The 14,876-nt window shown below is 47.4% G+C and overlaps 1 protein-coding gene across 6 annotated transcripts in view; it reads right to left on the bottom strand.

The window, feature by feature from the left end:
* Positions 1-847, bottom strand: part of LOC147251634 (zinc finger E-box-binding homeobox 2-like) — a 31,663-nt gene extending 30,816 nt beyond the window's left edge. For 2 of the 6 annotated variants that reach the window (XM_086219463.1, XM_086219465.1), the window contains exon 1: positions 1-124. This exon is cut by the window's left edge and continues 674 nt beyond it. The gene's annotated coding sequence lies outside the window, so the exon portion shown is untranslated. Of the gene's footprint in view, positions 125-593; positions 750-828 lie in introns of those variants that run through there. The other 4 variants (XM_086219462.1, XM_086219461.1, XM_086219464.1 and 1 more) reach the window with 4 other exon arrangements.
* Between the last annotated feature and the right edge of the window lie 14,029 nt (positions 848-14,876).

Here is a 14,876-nt window from a genome sequence, read left to right as displayed (position 1 = left end):
CACTCACCCTCTCTCTCTAACACACACACACACACTCACCCTCTCTCTCTAACACACACACACTAACACACACACACACACCCTCTCTCTCACACACGCACACACTAACACACACATCCTCTCTCTCTCTCACACACGCACACACTAACACACACATCCTCTCTCTCTCTCTCTCTCTCTCTCACACACACACACACACACACACACACACACACACACACACACACACACACGAATTTCCATTTTCTGACTTCAAATCAGACTTTTGCTGATTCCGGCATCTTGCGGTTTCACCTGCTTCACCTGTCACACCGAGGTGTGACGTCATACGTGACGAGCGGGGCACATGTCGCCGTTTGAGCCGAAGCTCATTCAGGCCTCGGTTGTGCCACGACCGTTCCGTCCTGTGCTGCTCGGTCCGGATCAGGTCGGAGCAGCTCCGCTGAGCCACTTCCGCCAGTGCGCAGGCTCGCCGTCTGCAGCATCACGCACCTGCGCGCGTCTCTGCTCACCTGGCCGCGCAGGTAGCGCAGCATCAGGTGAGCGGCGACTCAGATTGGCACTGAGAGCGGGAGAGAAGAGGTGTTACGTACCAGAGGGCTCAGCGATCCTGCCGCTGACGGAAGAGCGGCGGCGGGAAAGTGCCGGCAGTGCACGCGCGCGCTCCCTGAAATACCACCGAGCCCGATGACGTCCCGGTGAGTCCCGGTGGCAGAGGAGCGGTGCCCGGTGGGAGCGCGGGTCCGGGCGGGCAGGTCGGGCTGCTCCGATGCCAGACTCCGGGCTCCGGTCTCTGTGTGACGCAGCCCGTCACCGGGCGCCACCTACCTTCCTGCGGAGGAATAATGACGTTTGCTCATCTTCGTTTGTTTCTGCCCACTTTGGACGCGAAGCGAGCGAGTCCACAGCCCAGAGCACCACGCGCCACACGCGAGAGAACGGCGGCGCCAAATTAGGTTCCACAGGTGGCTCACCTGCGCAGGTGAAGCTGCTGGATCTCACAGGTGGAGAAGAGGTCGCGCTTGCGCAGATGAAATGATTGACGCCTAAAAAGACACCCTAATCAACAATTCAAGCTTCAAAATGACGACGAATGTCAGCGAAGAATGGAAACCGTCAGTGTCACCTGGACGGAGCAGAGAGCGCGTGAGAGAATAAATCAGCACAATCGTCACCTCCCAGATGAAATAAAGACCAACATTTCCAGCTGTCGCATTAATGACTGACAATAAAATACGAAGTCTTATTTTGCTATTTATTAATGATATAAAACGTTCATAATTAAACTTTTTACATGTTTTATTTCATGATATTTGTGTAAGTGAATACACAGAAATTAGTTTTAACAAATCAAAATGAACTCCATTTAGTCACATTTAAATAAAATATAATAAGGGTCAAAATAAATTAAATCATTAAAAACTAATTGATTTAGTCAAGCTTTTTAATCAGCGAATAAAATTTTATTATGACCCATGAAATGTTTTAATTTTTGTTTCTAGTTTCCAGCAATGTCTCAGTTTGTTGCTGGATTTCTCAAGTTTTAATTTGTTAAACATTTACAGCTTAATTCAAGTTTTAATTAAATTTTAAGGCATCATATTACATTTTAGACAGAGTCCAAATAATAATTGGATATAAAATTATTGTGTGTTTTCATGAGGCTCATAATTTGTAAAAAACTGTCAGGTGAATGAAACTGATGTCCCTTCAGTTTCTGGGTTCCTTGAATGCACCGTCGAGAAAACAAGAAGTTGGAAGAGGCAGACAGAAGGAGAACGTCCCGTCATCATGTGACCACACACAAACGCACGTGGACACGCACAAACACACACGCGCATACACACACAGACGGACGCAAACACATAAACTCGCGCACACAGACACACACATACACACACAGACACACACGTGCATACACACACACAGACGGACGCACACACATAAACTCGCGCATACAGACACACACGCAGACACACACACGCATACACACACAGACACACACGTGCATACACACAGATACACACACAGACACACATAAACTCGCGCACACACACACACGCTCATACACACAAAAGCAGACACACACACATATACCCGCGCACGCAGACACACAGACACACACGTGCATACACACAGATACACACACAGACACACATAAACTCGCGCACACACACACACGCTCATACACACAAAAGCAGACACACACACATATACCCGCGCACACAGACACACACGTGCATACACACACAAACAGACACACATAAACTCGCGCACACAGACGCAGACACACAGACACACAGATAAACTCGCGCACACAGACACACGCGCATACACACACAGACACACACATGCATACACACACAAACAGACACACACACATAAACTCGCGCACATAGACACACAGACGCAGACACACACGCGCATACACACAGACAGAAACACACACACATAAACTCGCGTACACAGACACACACGCGCATACAGACACACACACACATATACCCGCGCACACAGACACACACACGCGCAGACACACAGGCGCATACACACAGACACACACACACATAAACTCGCGCATACACACAGACACACACACACACACACACACATAAACTCGCGCACACACGCAGACACACAGACACACACGCGCATACACACACAGACAGACACACACACAAATCTACATTCATGTTGAGACTCATGCTAAAGCTCTTGGGGTCCTGGAGTAGATCAGTTAGCTTCCTGGTCCAGTTGGCTCATTCATCTGAAGTTGGTTCTCAGTCCTTTGGATCCAGAAACTTAAACCCAGTCCCCTCAAAAAGACTAAAGATGGAATCTTGGAGAGTTTAAAGAATTTCTGTCAAGAGCTGAGAAAGTTTTAGTCAGTAAAAACAATCAGGACACAGAAGAATCAAGATGTGAAAAACGTAAATCTGTGCGAAACAGAATTCAGTTGGTACAACCGAGCTAATTCAAGCATTTGTAGTTTTTGGTCATTCTAGCATGCTAACTAGCACCATGGAGGACTATCTGACCTTAGGATGTCGATAACTGTTTGATGGATTGTTGGGATGTTCCAGTTGCAACTTCACAATCTTTTGAAAATTGAACAGATGAAATTTGGACACCATCATCTGGTCAACATGTCACTGTGTCCATCGTGTTGGTTTTCAATCAGAACTCCAGCAGAGCTACAGGTCTGCTTTGACAGATCGAGCAAGCGTGGCTAACATGGCTCACCTACCAACTCATCACCATGGAGCTAAAAGCCATGAACTCAAAAGTTTCTCTTTGTATTATCATCATATTTATATTTCTGTTAAACTGCAAGAATACCCTTTTCATAGAAAGTATTCACAATCCAACTGAAAAAATATATACATACATATATACATACACTGTTATGTATACATACATATATACATACACTGTTATGTATATATACATATATACATACATATATACATACATATATACACACACATATGCATACATACATATATATTTAGGGGTCATTGATGTTCTACTTTCAAATCAGTTAAGTTGGTTTATAAGGTGAGAGTGGCTGGTTACTGGCGGTTGACATGAGGACTGTGACAGGACACACAGGACACTGCAGCAGTCAACTGTGTATGAGATGGGCGTTGCCCTGATGTCTCATGGCTTGTGATTGACAGGTTGTCAGAGGGCTGTAAAATTTAGCTGCAGGCAGTTTCCGGGTGGTCTGATAAGTAGGCATAGTGATGAGCATGACAGCTCACGTGTGTGTGTGTGTGTGTGTGTTTGAGAGAGAGAGAGAGAGAGAGAGAGAGAGAGAGAGAGAGAGAAAACGAGTGTGTTGATTGACAGGCAGAATCAATCAGATTGATAAATTAAATGGTTGGTAGAACGATGGATGAACCTCAGCAACTTCCCATCCATCCTGCACCTCCCATCCTGAAGAGCTACAGAACATTTTCTTGTCTCGCTGTGTGATAGACAGATGACATTTTGAATTCATCAAATAAGAGGTAACCTGTCAGATGGTTCACCTATGGACAAGAGACTCACATTAGCGGGTGAAATGAGGACTGTTCCACTGGAAAGAGACATTTATAGCCATCTGGTGACAGAACGTTGGTCCTGGCAGGAGGACGAGGAAGTGGTGAGGAGATACCTGAGGAGGAAACTGCAACTGTCACTCAGCCATTATCAGCCTGCTAGAGGAACTGAATGTTGGGACTGATAATCGAGGAGAAACCAACTGGAGCTGAAAATCTCAAGATTGAGGGATTCAACTGCGTCAGCATCCAAACACCTGCAGCCAAGAAATTACAGGAATACGCCTTTTTTTGGTAAAATATTGTCCATCATCAGCAAAGGAGAATGATACCCTTCTCTAGAGAGCTGAGAACCAGGCTAGTTAGCTTAGCACAGTGACTGGTAGTGGGTGGGAAGTGTTAGCATAGCTCCGTCTCTGCCTGCATTAATATCAGGAGGGTTGTGTGTAACCTTGGTGATGAATACCAGTTTAACATGAGGAGACGTTGTAGTGGTAGAATCAGACACGTAGCCGGAACTACTTTCCTGACTGGGCGCAGTGATTTGACACAGCACCTCCAAAGCTCCATTGGAACTTGGGTCAACAGAACCAAAGGTTTGTTGAGGACAAGAAGAGCGACTGCTGCTACTGATGATGATGATGAGGAGGACTCCTGCTGGACACACCAGCATCCTGGACCTGAGCTAGCTGATGCTAACACTTCCCACCCACTACCAGCCATTGGGCTAACCTAACTAGCCTGGACCTGAGCTAGCTGATGCAAACACTTCCCACCTACCACTAGCCATTGGGCTAAGCTAACTAGTCTGGACCTGAGCTAGCTGATGCTAACACTTCCAACCTACTACCAGCCATTGGGCTAAGCTAACAAGCCTGGACCTGAGCTAGCTGATGCTAACACTTCCCACCTACTACCAGGCATTGGGCTAAGCTAACTAGCCTGGACCTGAGCTAGCTGATGCTAACACTTCCCACCTACTACTAGGCATTGGGCTAAGCTAACTAGCCTGGACCTGAGCTAGCTGATGCTAACACTTCCCACCTACTACCAGCCATTGGGCTAAGCTAATTAGCCTGGACCTGAGCTAGCTGATGCTAACACTTCCAACCCACTACCAGCCATAGGGCTAAGCCAACTAGCCTGGACCTGAGCTAGCTGATGCTAACACTTCCCACCCACTACCAGGCATTGGGCTAAGCTAACTAGTGGCGGTGTTGTCCTGGAAAACTTTACAGCAAGTTGAGTGTGTGTGTGTGTGTGTGTGTGTGTGTGTGTTTGTATGTGTGTTGTGTGTGCATGTTTGTGTAAGTGTGTGTGTGTTGTGGGTGTGTTGTGTGTTTTTGTGTGCGTTTGTCTATGTGTGTTGTGTTTGTGTGTGTTTCTGTACGTGTGTTTTTGTGTGTGTGTGTTGTGTTTGTGTGTTGTGTGTGTTCGTATATGTGTGTGTTTGTGTGTACAGATGTGTCTCAGAGTCCTCAGTGTGTCTTCCTTTTTTAATGACTAACATCACATGTAACCTCGTGAAGGGTGTTGTGAAGGCATGTTCTAAAACATGCTAAACTATGTAATATTGGGAGAACATTCCATGTGGGTTCTCTGTTGGACTATTTAAGAGGAAAAAGTTCACCAGGTACCACTTTTAAGCTCAAAAGATTTTGAGAATGTTCTTGCTGTTGTAAAAACATCCCCACAGTTCTTGAGAGGTGACAGGGATGTAAGTGGGTGGAATAACGAAGGAGCCTTCAGAATGTGGTGGGAACGTTTGGGAATTGTTTCTGTAGAATGTTCCCTGGAGGTCTTGTGTTGCACTAAAGACGCGGGAGTTCTGCTTGTCTTTGTCGTGGAGATGCAGGACTGTCGTTTAAAATGGAGAACAGAGTCTTTTTAGGTTCAAGTGGGTTGCAGGTCACTAACAGCCTTCCAGTTCTGACCGTCAGGTTCCAGCTGGAAACAATGGCTGCGTTCCTGCTGGCGGCGACATTGATGAGATGAGGTTTGTTTGCTCTCTAATCTCCACAAGCTTCCTCCCACTCTCAGATTATCAGGCAGATGCGTTGAACAAACTCATCCTGCAACTCTTTTCTGTTGGTGTCTCAGCTGACAGGCTTAGACGTCTTGTAGGACGAGCTCATTGTCTCTACTCAGTTTTCATCTGACCATGTGGGTGGAGACAGAACCACCACAGGCGCTTCAGAAACCAAGAAGAAACATTTGGAACTTTCTGTCAGTCTTTCATCGGTGGCATCAGTTGCCTGAAAAAACATCTGGCCCCGATGCTTGCCGAGTCCTCAGGGAGTCTGGAGGACAGACGGACATGAGACACCTCCAAAAACAAGACATGCTGGGGTGTCATGTCTCCTCTCGTCTTTCTACACAAACACCGGAATGCTAAAAATGGTGGCAGACACAGAAAGAAAGCTACTGCTGAGACAGACACTCGGCGGGACTCCGGGTCTACTGGACATGCCAGCGAGACGTGACACGCTAACATACAGTTGTTGATATAGCTAGTGATGTCTCTGTGGACAGATGGTTCCCAGAAACCAATGTCAGCAGAACTACACGTTCACTATTATCAATGGCTCAAACACAAGACAGCTCACGCTTGTAATCATCGTCCTCACGTCCTCAGCATTCGCCGCTCCATGTCAGTAAACATGCTCAGGTTCATTGTCAGGTTCACGATATTTTTCAACTGACCCTGGACACTTAGGCACCAGCCAGGAACAAGCAGAGGCCATGACTGAGAAGGCCGACACTACATCGGCCCCTCTCGCTGCTCCTACCTCCAGAGACGCTGATTACCTGGATAGGTGCTTCCGTTAATGGGCTCCACCCCCTCTGTTGAACTGAAGTCAGCAGTTTTTTCAGCCGCTGGTTCAACCACCACTGTAGCAGGGTAATTAGCCTGAAATACTGTTAGCTTTTTGTCCCTGAAGACACCAACATAGTGCATTAAACTACAGACCCACAATCCCCTGCTGTGCTGAAACACCAGCTGATGAGCTCCTTGGACTGGTGGTGTGTTTGGGGACAAATGAGGGTTGTGGTGATGACGTTCTAAGGACTGGGTTGATGTTCTAACAACCGCAGTCATGTTCTAATGACTGTGATAATGTTCTCACATGCATAATAATGTTCGAATGATATCAAAAATGTTCTAATGAAGTTGATGACATTCTTACAACCATGATGATGTTCTAATTACTGTGGTGATGTTCTAACAATTGTGACGATGTTCTAATAACCGTTGTGATGTTCTAAAGACCGTTGTGATGTTCTAACAATTGTGATGATGTTCTAAAGACTGTTGTGATGTTCGAATGACCAGGATAGGTTGTTATGATCATGATGATGTTCTAATGACATTCTGCAGACTCTGATGATGTTCTAACACCCTAATGGTGCTGCTGTTGCAGAAGGTTAAGATGGGTGTGTGATGGGAGGAGCCTGCAGCTCGTGGCACAGGTGGGTCAACACAGTCATATGGACAATAAATACACCGCAACTGAGCAGGCTCTGAACAACGCGCGCGCGCGCACACACACACACACACACACACACACACACAACTGATATCTGAAGGGAAAACCTCTAATCCCCCAACCTTCTGCTCAGAAGTTAGAACTCTGATGAGCCCTTGATCAGCTGACATGATGACATCACCGACCAGGTAACACAAGCAGAGAAACGGATGGATACTGAATTTGTATTTGACCCCTTGGAAACTTTACTGAGCAAACGTGTCAGCATCCCAGCTCAGGACACAACTGGGGGATGAAAAGTGGCAGGCTACTTTCAAGTGGCGTGACAGTGTTCCTCTGTGGCAGCAGCAGTGTGTGAACTCACAGACATGCTGTGTAAGAAGCTCTTCAAACATGGTGGCAGCAGGTGGTGCCGCCATGTCACCGCTGCAGCACTCTGGCCTGATCCTCCATCTCCAAGCCTCAGTTCACATATTACCTTTGACGATGGCAGAATTATTAGTTTGAGTGAGCGTCTGCCATCTAGTTTGTTCCCAATGATGACTTCACCTGCTTAAATCTCCACAACCCTGGAAGATCGTTACATGGAGAAGCGCCTGACAGCTCAAAACTCCGCCTTTCTTGCTACTTTTACGAAGTACGAGTACGAGCATAGAGTCTAGTGTGGCATCCTGGACCATCATCCAGACTAACATTGAGACAGAAGGCTGCATGTGAGCACTAAAGTGCTGATGTGTTGTTTTGCTCCCTTTTATTGATTTATTTTTATTTCATTTTATTTTCCATTTTATTTTCATCTTATTCTTCCTCAGCTTGATTTCTTCTTGGTGGCTGGTGCTTATTGGCAAGCTGCAGTGCTAAGGTCACAGTGACCCCTGACATCAGCCGTTCCTTTGACAGGCAGGTTACTGAGCATGCTCAAACCACCCCTCTTCGCTGCTCATCAGAGGAATTCTGGGGGAATTTATGCACCGTCTCTCAGCTAATTGAATTAGATGGATTGTGGCGACAGTGTGTCCATTGTGGAAGCTGCACAATGTTGGGCTTCATGTGTGCACAGCTCAGGCTGGAATTCTCTGCCATTTACCCCCCCCCCCCCCCCCCCCCCAACAACGGCGTCCAGGCCATTGGCTCTTTATTTAGTTCCAGTCAGTGATCCGCCTCAGGCTTCATCAGCGGACGATCATGAACCCAGAAAAAGAGCCGCTATTCACAGTCTGATGGAGAGGTGGAGTCACTCACCACGATGCACTGCGCTCTGGGTCAACGTTTAAAAACAAAGACATGATGCTAACCTGGAGAACACATCAGTGTAAGAACAACTCATGCTACCCTGGAGAACACATCAGTGTTACAACAACTCATGCTAACCTGGAGAACACATCAGTGTAAGAACAACTCATGCTACCCTGGAGAACACATCAGTGTTACAACAACTCATGCTACCCTGGAGAACACATCAGTGTTACAACAACTCATGCTAACCTGGAGAACACATCAGTGTAAGAACAACTCATGCTACCCTGGAGAACACATCAGTGTTACAACAACTCATGCTACCCTGGAGAACACATCAGTGTTACAACAACTCATGCTAACCTGGAGAACACATCAGTGTAAGAACAACTCATGCTACCCTGGAGAACACATCAGTGTTACAACAACTCATGCTAACCTGGAGAACACATCAGTGTAAGAACAACTCATGCTACCCTGGAGAACACATCAGTGTTACAACAACTCATGCTAACCTGGAGAACACATCAGTGTAAGAACAACTCATGCTACCCTAGAGAAAAAATCAGTGTCACAACAACTCATGCTAACCTGGAGAACACATCAGTGTCACAACAACTCATGCTAACCTGGAGAACACAAGTCAAGTCAAGTCAATTTTATTTCTATAGCGCCAAATCCCAACTAAAGTTCTGTCCTGACTCTGTCCAAGTAGAGCAGGTCCAGCACCTCCCTCCTTCAATGAACCTCCACCCAACAATTCTCCATCAGCAGCACATCCTGCAACAGCAGCCACCAGAACCTTCCTTTACCAGCAGGAAGGTGGAGCAGATCCAGGATCAGTGGGGACGGAGAGAGAGCAGGAAAGAGACAAAGACAGAGAATGGAGGAGGACAGAGAGACAGAAGGAGAGAGAGGGACAGAGATAAAGAGGGAGAGACAGGAGGAGAGACTGATGGAAAGAGACAAAGACAGAGAATGGAGGAAGACAGAGAGACAGAAGGAAAGAGAGGGACAGAGATAAAGAGGGAGAGAAAGGAGGAGAGACTGATGGACAGAGACAAAGACAGAGAATGGAGGAAGACAGAGACAGAAGGAGAGAGAGGGACAGAGATAAAGAGGGAGAGAAAGGAGGAGAGACTGATGGACAGAGACAAAAGACAGAGAATGGAGGAGGACAGAGAGACAGAAGGAAAGAGAGGGACAGAGATAAAGAGAGAGAGAAAGGAGGAGAGACTGATGGACAGACGGGGACGTGAGCAGGTGGAGCTACGGGTGGCAGCTGGAGCCTCTTCAGGTCTGGAGCCTCCTCCAGCAGCACCAGGATCTGGGATGAGGGGAGAAGAAGAGGAGTTAGTAACACGTCTGAGGACAGGAGGAGGAGAGAGAAGCCCAGTGCATCATGGGAGATCCCCAGCAGTCTGAGTCTATAGCAGCAGATCTAAGGGCCAGCCTAAGCAGTCCTGACTATAAGCCTGATCAACAAGGAGGTCTTAAGTCTGCTCTTAAACCTAGAGAGGGGGTCTGGGTCCTGGACTGAAACTGGGAGACGGTTCCACAGGAGGGGAGCCTGATAGCTGAAGGCTCTGGCTCCATTCTACTGTTAGAACTCTAGGAACCAGCAGGAGCCCAGCAGCATCCTGAGAGTGAAGGGTTCTAGCTGGATCATAGGGGACTAGGAGCTCTGTCAGGGATAAAGGAGCCTGACTGTTGAGGACTTTGATGGTAGAAGAAGAATTTTAAATTCTGTTCTGAATTTGACAGGGAGCCATGCAGAGAAGCAGTCCAGGAGAGACCTGGTCTCTGCTACCAGTTCTAGTCAACACGCGGCAGCAGCGTTCTGGACCAGCTGGAGAGTCTTCAGGGACTTATTAGTCCAGCCTGATAGGAGGGAGGTGCAGTAATCCAGCCTGGTAGTGACAAAAGCAGGGACTAGTTTTTCTGCATCTTCTTGAGCCAGGATGTGTCTGATCTTAGCGATGTTACGTAGATGGAAGAAGGCGTCCTGGAGATTTGTTGAATGTGGGGAGTTAAAGGGTCCTGGTCAAAGAGAACTGCTAGGTTCCTACGGTGGTGCTGGGGGCCAGGGTGGTGCCATCCAGGGTACCTGTCTCATCAGATCAGGTGGTGCTCAGGTGTTTGGGCCCAGCACCAGAACTTCAGTTTATCAGAGTTTAATAAAGGAAATGATGGTCCTCCATGTTTCCTGTCCTTCAGACAGGCCTCCAGTTCAGTCAGCTGGTTTGTTCCATGTGGATCATTGATGAGTTCAGCTGAGTGTCGTCTGCATAGCAGTGAACATTAATGGAGTGTTTCCTGATCATGTGACCTAGAGGAAGCAGGTACAGGGTGAAGAGGACTGGTCCAAGCACAGACCCTTGTGGAACACCTGAACTGACTGTAGTGGTTTCAGAGCGTTTATCATTAGTTAGTACGAACTGAGATGGACCTGGTAAATATGACCTGAACCAGTTTAGTGTGGTTCCTTTAATGCCAGTGACAGGTTCCAATCTCTGTAGAAGGATATGGTGGTCAATGGTATCAAAGCTGCACTGAGATCTAATCAGACCAGCACAGAGACCAGTCCCTCATCTGGTTCCAGTAGGAGGTCACTGGTAACTTTGACTAGTTCTGTTTCTGTGCTAGGATGAACCTGGAACCTGACTGAATCCTCCAATCAGCTGTTGCTGTGGAGAAGTCACAGAGCTGTTTAGCAGCTGCTTTCTCCAGAACCTTGGAGAGAAAAGGAGGATGTGATGTTGGTCTGTAGTTGGTAGAACTTCTGGATCCAGGCTTGTTTTTTTGAGGAGGGTCTAATTCCTGCTACTTTAAAGGACTGAGGGACGGAACCAGATACCAGCGCCACATTGACCATATATAAGAGGGAGGGGCTAACGAGGGGAGAGAGTCTTGGAGCAGCTTAGTTGGGATGGGGTCTAGGAGACAGGTGGAGGTTTAGAGGAGGACATTATTGAACTGAGCTTATGAAGGCTGATGGGAGAAAAACTATCCAAGTGTGTGTCTGGTCCTCCAGCTGCCTCTAAGGTTCTGGGTTCTAGGTGCCATGTTGTCAGCTGATGGCAGCAGGAGAAGAAGTTTCTCTCTAATCAGGAGAGTTTTGTCGTTAAAGAAGTCCATGAACTCTTTGCTGCCCAGGGAAACAGGACTACTTGGTTCAGTAGAGCTGTGGCTCTCTGTCAGTCTGGCTCCAGAACTGAAGCTTCCCAGCTACAGCTACTTGCCCAAAGACGACAAAACCAAAAAGACCTACAAGGCCACTCCACAAAAGGCAGAACCAAAACAAAACCCCATAAGACAGTGGAATCACACAGAGAGGTTCAATGTGGAGCTCCTGTGGCTTCCCCTGTTTCTAACACCTACAGAAGCCTGAACAGTGCTTTCTCCTTCACGCTCAGTGAGACAATGAGTCAGCACTGAGCAGAAGAGCCAAGGGCTAGATATAGGTTGGCCACACCTGGGCCACATCAAGGGCAATTATGTCTCACACCTGACACTGCTCAGGTAATCAGCCAGTGGAGCCCAATGTGTGGCCTGTGTGAGGAAACCCTCACACTAGGTTGTTCTTGTGTTCCTCTGTTAGTGCTGAGTAGTCGGCTGCTCTGGTTCTACCAAGGGCTTTCTTCTAGGTTCTAAGGCCATCTTGCCAGACTTCATGTGACTCCTCCAGTTTGGAGCAGCACCATCTTCTCTCCAGTTTCTGGGTTTCTTGTTGAAGCTGTCAGGTTCCAGAACCGTACCAAGGTGCTTGTTTCCTTGGATTCATAGTTTTCTGTTTTAGTGGGCCAGTAGAGTCCAGAGTTGTTGCTAAGGTGCTGCTGCTCTATCGATAAAATGATCAGTTTGGGAGGGACTAAGGTGGACAACAGCGTCCTCTGTTACAGTGGGACATGACACTGAATTTAGCACCAATGGAACCACTTCCTTAAATCCAGGTGTGGCCTCATCTGACAAACATCTGGAAACTACAGTTTTCCTGAGTGGAGTGTCGTTGATCAGTCCAAATTCCAAAGTGATTGATTGGTGGTCTGATAAAAGCGTTCTGTGGAAACACAACCAGATGTTCAGCTTCAGTTCCACATGTTAGGAGGAGGTGGAGGTGTGGTTGTGACAGTGAGAGGTTCATGGACAGACTGATGGACACCAGTTGAGTCTAGGAGAGAGAGAAATGCAGTACCAGACTGTGGTTATCAACATCCTCATGAATACTGAAGTCTCCTCCAATCATGACTTGATCTGATTTAGAACTAAACTGATAGAAACTCTGAGGATTCAGATCAGAATCCAGAGTCAGGACCAGGAGGACGGTCCTCAATCATCAATCAGAGAGGCTGGAGAGTTTCCAGGCTGGAGGAGACAAACTGAGAATCAGGCTTTCAGATGAATGGAAACTTCTTCTGGTTTGGGATTTATTACTAAACTGGTGTCAACAATGGCAGCAGCGCCACCTCCTGGGCCAAAGTCTGGAGGAATGTGAGTGTTCCTGTGACTGGAGGAGTGGATTCATTCAGACTAGCATCCTCATCGTCACCAGCCAGGTTTCAGTGAGACCCAGCAGGTCAACACAACTGTCAGATATCACTTCATTCACTGGTTCAGTTTTTGGCATCAGAGGTCTGATATTTGATAGTCCACATATAATTTTTTTAGATTTTTTTTTGAGTTAATTTAGTGGATGTGTGTTTTCTCTATGTAGTTTTGGGTGTGTGACTGCCCCCTAGTGGATGCGCAGAGAAGCGTGTACGTTGGCAGCTCTTCTTCCTGGTCTGAACTCTGGGTTCTCGGGGTTGTAGCTCTTATAAACTGGGCCATATTTCTAGAAATGAATGCCGTCCCTCCTAATCAGACCAGGTCTCCCCCAGAACATTTTCCAATTATCTATGAAGCCCACTTGGTTTGCTGGACGCCACCTCGACAGCCAGCGGTGTCGACATGCTGCTAAACATGTGGTCGCTGGTCCGGTTAGGCAGCGGTCCAGAGACACTACGGAGTCTGACATCGTCTTCTCAGATGTATACACCAACTCAATATTAATTGTTGTGACCTCCGACTGGCGTAGTCGGATGTCATTACCGCCGACGTGGCTAATGATTTTATCGTATTTACGTTTACTTTTAGCCAGCAGTTTTAAATTTGGCTCGTCGTCGCCCCCTCTGGCCCCTGGAATGCACTTCACTATGGTCGCCGGTGTCGCTAATTTCACGTTTCTCAGAACGGAACTTCCAATTACCAGAGTGGTTTTCTCGGCGGTTGTGTTGCCGAGTGGGGAGAATCTTTTCGAGACGTAAGGCGGTGGTTTGTCGCTGACAGCAGGCTTCTGCTTCGGACTATGCTTCCTTCGGACGGTCACCCAGCCGCCCTGGTTTCCCGGCTGCTCGGGAGCTGCTGGGGGAACGCTAGTCGGGGCTAAGCTAAGACGGTCCGCACCAGCTAATGGGGACTGGCTAACGGGGACAAGCTCTAGCGTCTAATTGATTGGATCCATCGGTGCGGAGCCACCGCAGGTCCAATTCAACCTCGCTGAGCCCCGCCTCCAACGCTACAAACAAACTACATGTATTGCACGAATCCGTACCACTAAAGGAGGCTGAGGAGGAACTGAACAGTGGCCCACTGAGCAGGAGAGAGGAGAACGACAGGGGGAAGCCATCGCTAGCTTAGAGTGGAGAGTTTACAGAAAGAAAGACTGTCGTTATGAGACATCAAGTCTTTGAACTTAGGCCAAATAAAGCACTTAGACATGTAGTTTGGGAAGGTAATTAGTCAACGAATAAGGGATTAGCGGGGATGATCACACTTTAGCTAGCACAACAAGCAAAGCACTACGTTCAACAATGCACAAACAGGAAGTGAGGTCACACGCTTACCGCAACGCAGGTAGAGGAACTCTATCTATCAGTGTTACAACAACTCAGTGTTACAACAACTCATGCTAACCTGGTGAAAACATCAGGGTTAGAACAACTCTGTGTTAGAACAACTCATGCTAACCTGGTGAAAACATCAGGGTTAGAACAACTCTGTGTTAGAACAACTCATGCCAACCTGGAGCACACATCAGTGATTCAGATTCAGATGACTTTATTTATCC

This window comes from Aulostomus chinensis, chromosome 12 (genome assembly GCF_037954235.1).
Source record: "Aulostomus chinensis isolate RoL2024-O1b breed Wild chromosome 12, RoL_Achi_v1.0, whole genome shotgun sequence".
NCBI classification, from domain to species: domain Eukaryota; kingdom Metazoa; phylum Chordata; class Actinopteri; order Syngnathiformes; family Aulostomidae; genus Aulostomus; species Aulostomus chinensis.
This window is presented reverse-complemented; position numbering and strand designations above follow the sequence as displayed.